Here is a 12645-nt window from a genome sequence, read left to right as displayed (position 1 = left end):
ATACTCTAGAGGAGGGGAGCCCCGTCTGTGCCTGGAGCCCAGGGGCCCTGGGTGGATTTGATCTCACCCTGGTCTCCAGTGACTCTCTAGTCTTTGATTTCTGCTTTATCTGCAGGCAGTTACCTGTGTCAGGAGATGGTCATTTTGGTGAGATGAAATATGTCTTCAATTTGTTGATTAGCGGAAAAAAGAACATAGCAATGAGATATTGAGATTTTTAATTGTTTCAGAATAAATACCCAACTTCCTCTCCTCTTAGCTTATTAGATTTTATTTTTCTCTGTGCTTGAGACGTAAGGATGTCTGTGCTTGGGCACGTGGTTGTATCTGACGTGATTTTCACTCTTCCGCATGTATCCTGAAAATAAGCCTTTTGTTCCATTGAGAAGATTAAGGGCAGTATTTGGTTGGAAAAATTTTAACGAAGCACCTAACAGAGCTATTATTCATTTTTGAAACAAGTTGCTGTGGTTACCATAGTAATATTAAACCTTTTATTAAATATTTTTGCTTTCAGTTTTCAGTAAGTTTTTGTTAAATGCTGTTGGGGGAGCTGCAGATCCATGAACCTGGCATCTGGAAAGAATTTTCTAGCTCTGTTGAGTTAAATCATTCAAGGAATTTATGTTATAGGAACATAAAGCTTATAAATCTAGTTTATCATATCTATCATTTAATTGTTCATGCAAGCCAGCTCTTCATGTAGCGATTTACAGTAATCTCAGTGAAATAACAGTTTTGTGTCACAAAATGAATAATGCATGCAAAGAAATTGTTGAGCTCCTTAAAATCATTATGCTCAAAATATTAGGCTCTTTTATTTGAAACTGATAGAATGATGATCATGTACTAGTTGCAAGCTGGGGACTTCAGAGTCTGTCGTTCTTGTTTGCGTTGGGTCGCCAGCTCTCAGGCAGGAAGCGGCGACAAGACATGTCTCCAAGAGGACTGTGTACCTTGCTGCAGTTATACTGCAGCCAGCAGCCAGCCAGAGAGCTGGCAACAGCCAAGGGCTCTGTGGGAGGGTTGGGGTGTCGGTTTAGGGGTAAAAAAAAATCTGTGTTTAAAAGATGAGATGCTTTTTAGACATCCATCTGTCTGGGACAAGAAATGAGTATCTTGCCATTAGTATTGTTGCCAGGCAGAAACCATGGAGTTTGCCACAATGAATCTGGAAGGCAGCGATATGCTGAGTGCTTTTTTCTTTCCTTCCTGTTACTCATCTATCTCGACAGCACACGTGTACTGTGATGTGGTAGCTGTTTTCTTTTCTTTTCTTTTTTTTTTTTTTTAAATAATGATATTAATGGGCAATAGCTGCTGTGATTTTTCAGTGAGAATGTTTTAGGGAGTTAGAGTTGTCGTTAGCAGCGTTTGTCCATTCATGCGTGTTTATCGTGGGGCATGGCGGCATTTTTTAGCTGTCTGAGCTTTAGATCCTTGAATAGATACACTGCAAGAAACATTGAGTTGGCGGAGATGGTCACTGGGGCTGTGGGGTGTCGGGTGGAAGAGAGGCAGCCCCTGGCCCAGAAGGGGGAAGGCTCAGCTTCTCGGGAAGCGGACAGAGTTTTCCAAAATGGGAGCGTCATCAATCATTGCCAGAAGGTCTCTGACACCTTTACCTTCTCTTGTGCTTTAAAAAAATTGTGTTATGAAAAATTTCAAACATGCTCAAAGGTTGAGAGAACAGTGCAGTGAAGCCAGTGCACCTATCACCTGGATTCGTCAGTTATCAAGGTACTGCCGCCATCGTCTCATCTATCTCTTTTTTTCTTTTCCTTTCCTTTGCTGGAGTATTTCAAAGCAAATCTCAGATATCATGTCATTTCACCTTTTCATGCTTCAGTATGCATTCCAGAAAAAACAAAAACAAGTGCTATTTTCAGATTCCAGTGCCGCGGAGAGACCCTTTAGGCGGATGTGTCCTGCTGTTGAATTGCGTGTGGACTCAGCAGTCCAGGGCTGGGCCTCGGGGCCATCCGCCTTCCTTGTAGTCAGTGAAGCTAATGATCTTTGGCTAATTGGGACTGGGCTGAGGACTTTGCAGTCGGGAAAATCAATTCTATAGTGATCCCTCCCTCATTTTTGGAGACCCTGGGTTGGGTGGGCCTGACCTGGAGGCATTTGGTATGTTTGTGGCATTAGTTTGACTTTAGATCCCCATGTGTGAGGAGTAGTGTAGGAAATTGCCATGGTGGGAGGCTGGGGAGGAGGTGGCCTGACCCGGGATGCCCTGAGGAGTGGTGAAGACCAGAGCGCGCTTTTCAGAAGGACACAAATCATATGTGAGGACCAGTTTTTGTATCTAGCAGTATTTGAAGTAGAGATATCTGATGGGTTCTAAGACATATCTAAGGGGTTGGCTTGCTTTATGTTATTTGTCACTTTTCCCCATTTCTCCTTTTTACAGACATCCTGTCGTTGAGAATTATTGGTAGGTACTGTGCTGCTGCTTTGCCTTTCGTAATACCCGTCTCCCCACCCCCTCCTCCCTCCCCCACCACGTGGACGTGCCACAGGGAAATGTGTGGAGCGTCGGGTTTTCTCTGTCATCTCAAGTCATGCTTGCCAGGTTTGCTGAGAGCATCCGAGGTCCATGTGTTTCCCAAGTTGGGACTTTTGGGTCCTTTATTACAGGCTATACAAACCAATCTTGTACTAGATGCTACCAGGCTCTGTGGTCCTCTGTGTTTAGAGAGGGGTGTCCCACTAATTCTGGGGAGGGAAAATGGGGTTTGAAATGAAAAAGGTTTCACTTCTAAATGGACATTATACATATAACAACTAAAAGTTAAAAGGGCCAGTTCTGATGGTGCCTAGGGAAATTGTCAAAATACTGCAGGAGAGCGAGTATGTGTGTGTGGGGGGGGTCGTGTATGGTCTATACAGCAAACAGCCAGGGGGAGGACCCCACACACTTCCAGCAGCAGATGTTCTCTCTGGGTGTCATCCCATCTTAGAATAGAGGAGATAGGAAAGCAGTTGGGTGAGTAGATTTAATCTAAGTTACTTGAAAAATGGCTTTGCGATAGGAAGTTTTTGCTCATTAAAGAGTCGCTTTGAAACATTTAATTTGTATTCAGTACTGCTGTTACTTTCACCTCTCCCTCCAAAAAAAAGCCCCCCAAAAACAAAAAACCCAGTTAACAGTACAGTGGAGGGGGTTTCAGAAGAGCTCTGGAAGTATTCTAGTGAAACTCAGGCCCACCTCCACCCTCGCAGGTGTAAATCTCACACTAGACGCTTTCCATCAGGGCTGCAAGAGAACGGGGAATGAGGGCTTGCCATCGGAAGGCAGTGTGTGTAGAGCCAGCTGGAGTTCATTCTAGGCCCATAAATTGGTTTGTGACTAACTGTAGTGAGCTTTTAAAGCAGGTTGTGTGTGAATTTTAAGTGCTGCCTCATCAAGGCAGTTACAGCCCGGTCCTGATTTCAGAGCAGGCTGTGGGTTCTCTGAGCTGAGGAAGAGACCCGGGGCAGCTGGGGAGGACCCTGGTTTGCAGCCTCTCCGTCAGCATCTTAGGATCTCTGGTACCAATATTTATCACCTCTTTCTCGGTAACAGGAACTTTTGGTTGGCATTGCGGAAGCCGTGTGATGCTGTTTATTCTGTTGCTGTGTATTACATTTTTATTGCATACTATTTCTGTTGCAAATAGTCATAAATATTGTTACAGTTTTGACTGCATTATGACACGTTGCTCTAAGTAGTCTCATGTACACTTTGGGTTGCAGGGCTGAGCAATTTGTATTTTTCCTTTGGTGTTTCTTTCTGAGCGTGCTTCAGCCCTAGTGACGGTACCCCACCACTTCCTTTCCGGACTGTTAGGCCTTCACTGTGTTGTTTCTTAATTCCTGTCACATTTCCTTATTGGTAGGGGCCTTGTGGAGACCCTTAGCCGGGCATCCTCCCCTCTGTGCCCCAAGTCTCTGTGTGAGCCTTATCGGTGACAGGGGGTTCACAGAGCATCCTTAGCTCTGGGGTTTGCCACGTAGTAGCTGGACACATCTCTTAACCCCATCTGTCAGTGGCCAGGTGGGCTGTCTCTCAAGGTGGATATGGGGATTAAATGCTGAAATTTATGTAATGCCTGAGGCAGAGGGCCCGGCATGGCTATTATTATTCCAGCAGTGCAAAATCTTTTCTTCCGTGGGGATGCAATCTGCCTTCCGGTTGTCCCCGTTGGCCTGGCTCTGGCTGCTGAAGCAGACGTCTGCGTCCATGTGGCAGGTCTCCAGACGGTGGACTGTGCTGTCAGCACGCTGCTGTCCCACTCCCCAGGCGGCCCTGGGCCTGACCTCAAGGCCCTTTGCCAACTTGTCTTCCTTCCCGGGACATGTTTCTGTCAGTCATTGTTTCTCTGAGATTCCAGAACTGACTAGTGGAGGCAGCGGGTTTTGAAACATTGTCAAGGGCCTTCTCCCTGCTGGGGCCTGTGGCCTTAGATTTGTTACCTCTGGGGACAGCCGCCACATGCTGTTGGTCCACACCGAGTCTGCTGTTGCCTAAGACACAGTCTTTGTTAGATTAGAATGACATCAGATCAGCTGTCCTGGGCTGTTTGGGGGACTCAGCTTCATCCACCTTCCCACCCTCCTCCCAGCCTGGAAGGCCTGCTGGGAGAGGTGGGCAGTGCGTGGCAGGCAGGGGGAAGCCAGGAACATGGGGCCACGGCCTGACTCGCTTGTCCCTTCTACTTCTCTCTAATGGAGCGATCGTGGAGTGGTTGTGCAGCTTTCTGGGGGCTTTAGCTTCCTCATAAAAGACTTGCAAAGACAAAATGAGGTGCGGTATCCAAGTGTCAATTCTGCCATGCTCTGTGACCGTCACCTGGTACTGTGGCTTCTCTCAGTTATTTTAGTGCTCTCTCTATGCTGCATGGCAGGTGGATTGCTGAACCTGCCCTCTTTGTCTTCATTTAAGTTATTCTCATTAATCACCCATTTAGCCAGGTTAGTTTAGATGAACTCTGGTAAATGACAGCTGATGATATTTTAGCTTAGCTATGGTTGCTATGTGGGAAACATCTGGAGGAAATTAGCTACCCCGGAACAGCTGTTGCTGCTGTGGGGGAGATACCCCTTCTTTCCTTGTTGCACATTCATGCAGCAGCCCAACTGCATGCCTGCGGTGTGGAGGCGTGCATGGTGGGCAGCAGACCTGGTCCCTCACCTCCTGGAGCTGGCAGGTCCGTGGGGACAGAGAGGAGGAGTAGAAGAATGCGCAGGGGGACCCCGGCTGCCGTATCTTCTGTCATCCCAAGAGACAGGCTGCTTTGTGCAGACGGGTGGTGGGTGCCTTTGAGTGCACCCACTATGAGGTGTCTTATCCACTGGCCTCGTTGTGGGCTTCGTGTGTCAGATCTGATGCCAGAGTGGTGACTGTGTGTGCACAAGAGATCCACACATGCAAATATGCTGTGTAGAACTCTTTTGGAAAAGGATATAAAACTAGGCCAAAAATTTTGGGAAGTATTATCCGATTCACAAAATGTATCTGTTGCACCCACTAGGATGACTGTAATAAAAAAAAACAAACACGAGTGTTGGTGAGGATGTGGAGAATTCAGAACCCTCATACGCTGCTGGTGGGAATGTGAAATGGTGCAGCCACTGTGGAGAGCAGTCTGACAGTCAACTAATCGTAGAGCTACCATATGACCTAGTAATTGTGCTCCCAGGTATATACCCAAGAGAAATGAAAACATACGTCCACATAAAAACTTGTACATGAATGTTCATAGAGCATTATTCACAATAGCCAAAAATGGCAACAACCCAGTGTTCATCAACAGATGAATAGATGAAGAAAATGTGGTATATCCATACAATGGAGTATTATTTGGCCACAAGAAGAAATAAAGCACTGACACATGCTACAACATGGAGGAATCTTGAAAACACTATTTCACTAACTAAACCGGTCACAGAGGACCACATATTGTATGACTCCTATTTATATGAAGTGTCCAGATGAGGCCAAACCGTAGAGACAGAAGTTAGATTAATAGTTGCCAAGGGCTGGGGGAGAGGAGGATGTGGGGTGACTGCTAATAGGTATGCGGTTTCTATTTGGGGTGATTAAAATGTTCTGGAATTAGGTAGTGGGATGGTTGCACAAGTCTGTAAATATACTAAAACCCACTGAATTATATGCTTTAAGTTTTATGATATATATGTGAATTATGTTTCAAAAAATTTTAAGACATGTATGTACCTGTTGGCTTTTGCCTTGGGATGTCTCTGAGAGGATCCAAGATAGGCTTTGCCCTCAGAGAGGTTATGGTCTGTTGGGGTGGGGTGAGGAATAACATCAGGACAGTGAGCCAGTACTGCTCAACCAGTAATATTGTCACCGCATTCCTACTTGGTGTCACCTCATTGGTTCAAACCTGGGTTGGGGCCGGTGTTACTCTGCAGGTCACAGGGCGCCTCCCACTGCTGCATGCATCAGTGGAGCCCCCTGCCAGTGTGTGTGGGGTGCCCCAGCGCCTGCAACTGCACGGCAGCGCGTAAGGGAACATGCCCAGGCTGTTCGAAATGGTCTGCCCCGTGCTCTGCCTGATCCCGGCTATTCTGCCCCAACGAGGACGGAGTGCAGGGAGTCCTGTGAGCTTTCCTCTGTAGCCTGTGTCTGCCGTCAGCATTTAGTACAGGGATGAGAATTCTGCAGCTTATCGAAGCATAGGAGGAAATGCGGATTGGGGAAGAATTAGAAATGGGATTTCAGGGGTCCGGAGCGACCCCCATGGCTCTCTGTTGGTTGTGGCTGAGGGAGGAGCGGGGTGGGAAGGGTGAGGCTCAGCACAGGGCGGCGGCTGGGTATGAGGCTGCTCAGAGCTGTGCGGGCTTTCTGTGGTTCTGCCCCAATGTGAAGTCTGTAAGAGTGGGGAGCACTCAGAGGTGGTGGCCGCAAGCTGGTGGGCGTCTCCACAGAATCCCTGGCTTTGTTGTGTGTTTGGCATTTGCTGACGACAGCTGTCTTTTTCTTAGACTGGTGAGGCCTGGGAATGCTTTGTGGGTGCCGTGGTGGGACTCCAGGGGCGCTGGTCAGGGAGTCAGCTCTTTCCTGCGTGTGCAGTGCCTGCTTGGCTATTTTGGGCGATGTTGTGGGCATCACGGCGGTCAGGTGTCTGTGTGAGCCCTGCCGGCCTGTCCTGTGTAAAGTGGGCTAGAGAAATACAGAGAAAAGGGTGCCTTGAAGCTCTTCGAAGTCTTCATGCACTCTCCCGGCCCTCCTGGCTTCCCAGGCGTGCAGCGATGCTAAGCACACGCCCTTTTCCAGAACCCCCATGTGGCTGCTGCCACCACTGCACCTGGACCCTGTCTTTGGTCTGCCCTTTTCTCTAGTGACACCATTCAGATGCTGATCCCTTGTTATTCATTTCTTTGAGGCTGAACAGAAGGTTATGAGACTTCTGGAATTTTCTGTCTATATCTGGGGTGCTCATTAACATTTGTCTGAATCTCATAGGCGTGAGGTCCTTGTTTTCTCAGGGGTGGGCTGATCTGCTGGAGGTGCTGTACTGGGTTAAAGGCCATGGCAGGGATGATAAAGGCACTTCTGGGATCCGAGCAGAATCCCAGGAACTTCAAAAGCAGGTGAGAGAGGCATGAAGACACCTGCTTCCAGAATGTGCCAGTCAGTCTTGCCTTGGAAGGACAGGCGTAGGAAGTATTGAACATTTGTGGCTGGCCTTGACCCTGTCAGGGCTTCCACCAGCCGGCGACGAGGATCAGCATGAGGGTTTTAGGGCTTCCCTGCAGCTGTTTTGGGGGTAGTTTGAGACACGGAAGTTTCTGTGAGTGCTGTTTCCTCTGAAATCTGATTTTTACTCTCCACTTTGCTGAAACTAGTTGCCAAAGACATTACATTTGCCCAGTTGTGCTTGAGAGCTGAACAGGAGCTGAGAAGTTAATTAATTCAGTTTCCTGTTTTATAGATGAAGAAAATGAACCCCAAGAGGTTCTTTGTCTCAACAGATACTTACTGAGCACTCACTGTAGACAGGGCCTTGTGTGCAGGGCCCTGGAGACACAGTGTTGAACAAACGTTCTGCTCAGAGTGACTGGACACAGTGTTGGGGACGAGGCCATCTGGAAAGCATGTGCTTTGTTTCCTACTTAAGAGATGGCTTTCTGTTGACCTTCAGCCATTCTGCACCAATGAATACTTACTGTAAAATTTTCCTCCCCAGATTTCTGTGACATCTTGCTTTGAAGTTCCCTCACATGTCTGAACGTTGCCTGTGACTGGCCCTACTCTCTTCCACCTTCACACCCGTGTGTTTGCCAGAGGGCATTTCTGGACTTTTTGTTTTAAATATGTTCTTCCTTATGTGGGGGTCCCACATTCCCATATTCCTGAGCTTCGTCCCGCAGACTCCTGTCTTTGGGAGATACCACTGCAGTGTCATGGGCTCTCTCTGTCTGAAATATGTCCAGTGTGGTAGAAAGACCATCGAGTTTGGTTCAGACCAAGACCCACAAGTCTCCTTCCCTCAGTTGTAAAGTGAGGATGAGAATTGCCCCGCAGGGTCACGAGAGTCACATGGGAACCAGTGCCAGCACAGGCTGCTCCAGGGTGTTGAACGTGCCCATCAAACATCACTTCTCTCCTCTTTGCCCATTCCCCCCACTGTGACCCAACTACCCCTCTTGACTTCTTGTTTAAATTGTAGTTGTTGCCATCTACTCTCACCTTGGTAGAATTTGGTCATTGTCAATTTTTGCCTCTCTCTGCCGTATGTCTAGTTATTGCTAAAGCTCACCTCTCCTTGTTCCTTCAAAATGTTCTTGTGCTGATTTCTTCATTCCCTCCTTTCTGTCTTAGATGGGCCTGCCCTACCTCGGACCTTTGTAACCCCTGCCCATGGGCTGAAGTAGCTTCCTCGCGGGGCTCCTCCTCTCCCTCTTCCCTGCGATGCATTCCACATTCCACGTCCTAGTGGGAGGTGAATCAGATTGAAATCTGGCTTTCTCTTCTACTTCAGCTGCTCTCTGTTGCTTCTAGAACAAAGATCAAAGATCAGACTCCTGGCATTTAATGCCCTTCATAATTGGACTCCTAATTACTTATTCATCCTTCTGTTCCATTCAGACATAGGACCCTGCTGATCCTGGACTGTTCATTATTAATCTCTGCCTAATACTTGTGAAGAGTAACTATTAAGATATATGCTAAAACATAGACTACTCTGATGACACAGTAGATAGCAGTATAGTAGCTATTGTAATAGTTAATCACAAGTAATAATAGTTAATATTTTTCTCCTTGGCTGGAATGTGTCTTTCCACCTGTTTTTTGTGGTCTCAGTGCTACCCCAAGTACCTACGGCAGTGCGCTGTATGGAGGTTGCTCGCAGCCCCGGGCTGCTGGGAAGCGCTGGTTTACCCCTGTGGTCCTGGCGTAATTATTAATATTAATTGTGCCCCAGGGTGTCTGCTTTGGAGGATATATCATATGGTCACCCTACCTGTAGGTAACGCAGAGCATGAACGGTGACCTGTTCATAGCAATGGCTGCTTCGCTTACCCACAGCCCGTATTGTTTGCCCATCTCACTAGGCATAGGGCTTTGTATTGTTAGTTACCTTTCTGTGTTCTCAGCATCATGGCCATGCAGTGATAATGCCAGGAGTTAGGGATACAGGGGTGTGTAAGATACAGTCCCTGTCCTTGGGAGGCTTGAGACTGGAGCGTAATGGGCGGGCTCAGAAACAGATACAGCTCATGCTGGAATGAACAGAAGTGTCCCCTAAGAAAAGAAAGGGAGTGATAGTCCTATTGTGGGGTGGAAGTGGCCTGGGGGCAGCCTGGGAGCCTGGGCAGGATCCGTGGGATCAGTGGAACCACTGCTGGGAAGACCAAGGATCGCTGGAGTTCTGGACAGAAGTGCTCTGGCGGCGCTAGATCCTGGCTCCTGTGTGATAAAGCAAGCCTGACTCTGCCATGTGGGTTGTAGGCCAGCGGGTGGGGTTGGTGGCCAGTTCTTGACTGTCCTGTTCTCTCGTTGCCATATGAGCCTTCCTTCTGTGCACTATATGAGAAATTATATGCAGGGGACTGTGGGATTATGTTGCTTTGCCTTTGTAATTACATTGCACACTTATCTAAAATTAATTGAGCTTATCGCGGACAAGACTGTCTCCAGCCTTTCTGTGTATCCAGCTTCCTGTCTGTCGGATTCCTCAGTCATGTGGGACATCTAGGAGTGTGCTTGCTGGCCTTCAGAGCCACAGGAGGAAAGTGGACAGAGGGAGTCCTTCAGGCGTTCTGGGAGATGACTTCTCTCCTCTGCACGTCTCTGGAGGCTTTGGTCCGAGGGCCTTTTCTGGGTGACCAGTGAGGGGGTGAGGAGCCTGGAGTGGAGCAAATGCGGAGAGGTCTCCATGGCGCCAGGACCTGACCTGACACTTGGGTATGGGGAAAAGCTGTCTGAGGAGCTGCCGTGTGGCTGCCCTGTTAATGTTCCCTACTATAGCGTCGGAACGATTGTACTTGCTGAAGCCAGTCTTGTTACTGACTCTGCCTGTTAAGAAATGGAGTAACCTGCTGCCAGGTACTATTGTAAGCAAGAGCTGCTTACCTCAGAAGGGGGTTGAGCTAAATCCTGCTATATATATGTTTTAATGCTGAAATTATAGGGGGCTGAGGGTCTTGCCTTCAATGGTTCCTACTGGAAAGCAAAAATGCAAACCTCAAGCTTCTAATTTGTTTGAAAGGATTTAGATTTTTAACATGAAATAGCAGTAGCCTTTCCTTTAATTAAATGCCATGGAACATTGGCTGTGGGATCAATGGTATTGAAGGAAAAAACAGTGTAATTAGACCTTGTGAAGTGACTAACAAATGATTAGGGTTCTCTTTCAAGAGTGGGAGTCGGGGGCTGGTTATAGGAATGCAGATTAGTTGCACTTTGCTTTTGCTTGCTATAGATTTTGAAAGGCCAAAGTTTTCCCTCAAACATTTTCCGTATATTTCTTCATTCCCTGTTAGCGACGAATAGATACAGTTCTAATTTAATCAGTTCCATATTATTAGACATTTAGATCATATCTTTTTTGATCTATAAATAATGCTGCAGTGACCATCTTTCTCCATAAATATTTGTTTGCATTTTGGATCATTTCCTTGGGACAGATTCCCAGAAATGAAATTATTGGCTCAGAGGGTGTGAGCATTTTAAATGAAGTTGGGATGTGAGCTAGAGGCGCCTCTGCCGTGAAATCTAGTCATAAGATTGCCTCCAACCCTACCTGTTTAGTGAAGGCTGAGTGTTCCCTGAGTTTGTGTGAATGCCCAAAACCAACACATAGTGTGGACTGTTGGTGTCCCTGGGTCATGGGTCTTCCCGAGTGGGTTTGGTTTGCCTTTCACCAACCTGAAGCCCTCACCAGTTATTAAGAAAAGCAAAAACAAAAGCGGAAAAAGGCATTCATCCCCCTGTATCAGGCCGGCATGAGGAGCGTGATGAAAGCCTGGGGTATCCATCCCCCTGTATGAGGCCGGCATTTAGTTAGCGTGATGAGAGCCTGGGGTCCTGGGGAGGGCTCTGGTTGCCCTGCCGCTGTCTCGCCCCAGGGAGCCCTGTCCGCGTTCCAGTGTCCCTGCCGTGTGCAGAGCCGCTCAGCCCTGTCAGCTCTGGGCCCAGAGCTGCACACCAAAGCCATCATCATCTGCACTCACACCACAAAGGCCTCCAGTCCCCGATCTGCCTTTTTGAGAAGGTAGTTAGGGTCATAAATATTCTTGAAAAATTCCTTATCCAAGACTCGTTTTAAAAACATCTTTATTGAGATAAAATTCACATACCGTATGATTCACCATTTAAAGTGTACAATTCATTGGTTTTTAGTATGTTTGCAGAGTTGTGCCACTATCATCACAGTCAATTTTGGAACATTTTCATCACTTCAGAAAGAAATCGTGTACTTTTCGGCAGTCAGTCCTCATTCCCCTAGCTACCTCCCCTAGCCCTTGGCAACCACTAATTCGCTTTCTGTCTCTATGGATTTGCATATGCTGGACATTTCATATAAATCATATACTATATGGCCTGTGAAACTGGTTTTTTTCACATAGCGTGATGTTTTCAAGGTTTATGCATGTTGTAGCATGCACCCTTCATTTTGGCCAATAATATTCCTTTTTTGGCCAATAATATTCCTTTGTATGGATATGCTACATTTTATTTATCTATTCATTACTTAGTGGACATTTGGGGTATTTCTGCTTATTGGCTACTAAGAATAATGCTGCTATCAACATTCATGTACAAATTTTTGTATAGACATGTTTTTCTTTCTCTTGTATATATATATAGGACTGGAATTGCTGGGTCATGTGGTAACAGTATATTTAACATTTTGAGGAAGTGCCAAACTTTTGCACAGGAGTTGCAGCATTTTATGTTTCCACTAGCAATACACGAGGGTTCCAGTTTTCCCACATTTACAAATTATAGCGATCCTAATGTGAAGTCTGTGTATCTTCTTTGAAGAAATGCCTATTCAGATTGTTGGACCATTTTTAATTGGGCTTTTTATCTTTTTATTATTGATATCCAAGACTCTTGACACTACTGGCTATTTTTTCTAGTTGGTTGCCATGAGGACCAGGCTGGAGGTAGCCAACAGCAGG

General features: G+C 46.8%; 1 protein-coding gene across 2 annotated transcripts in view; it reads left to right on the top strand.

Moving 5' to 3' along the window:
• Positions 1-12645, top strand: part of TBC1D22A (TBC1 domain family member 22A) — a 357816-nt gene that overhangs the window by 65732 nt on the left and 279439 nt on the right. The window lies entirely within an intron of this gene.

Source organism: Microcebus murinus, chromosome 10 (genome assembly GCF_040939455.1).
Source record: "Microcebus murinus isolate Inina chromosome 10, M.murinus_Inina_mat1.0, whole genome shotgun sequence".
Taxonomy (NCBI): Eukaryota; Metazoa; Chordata; class Mammalia; order Primates; family Cheirogaleidae; genus Microcebus; species Microcebus murinus.
This window is presented reverse-complemented; position numbering and strand designations above follow the sequence as displayed.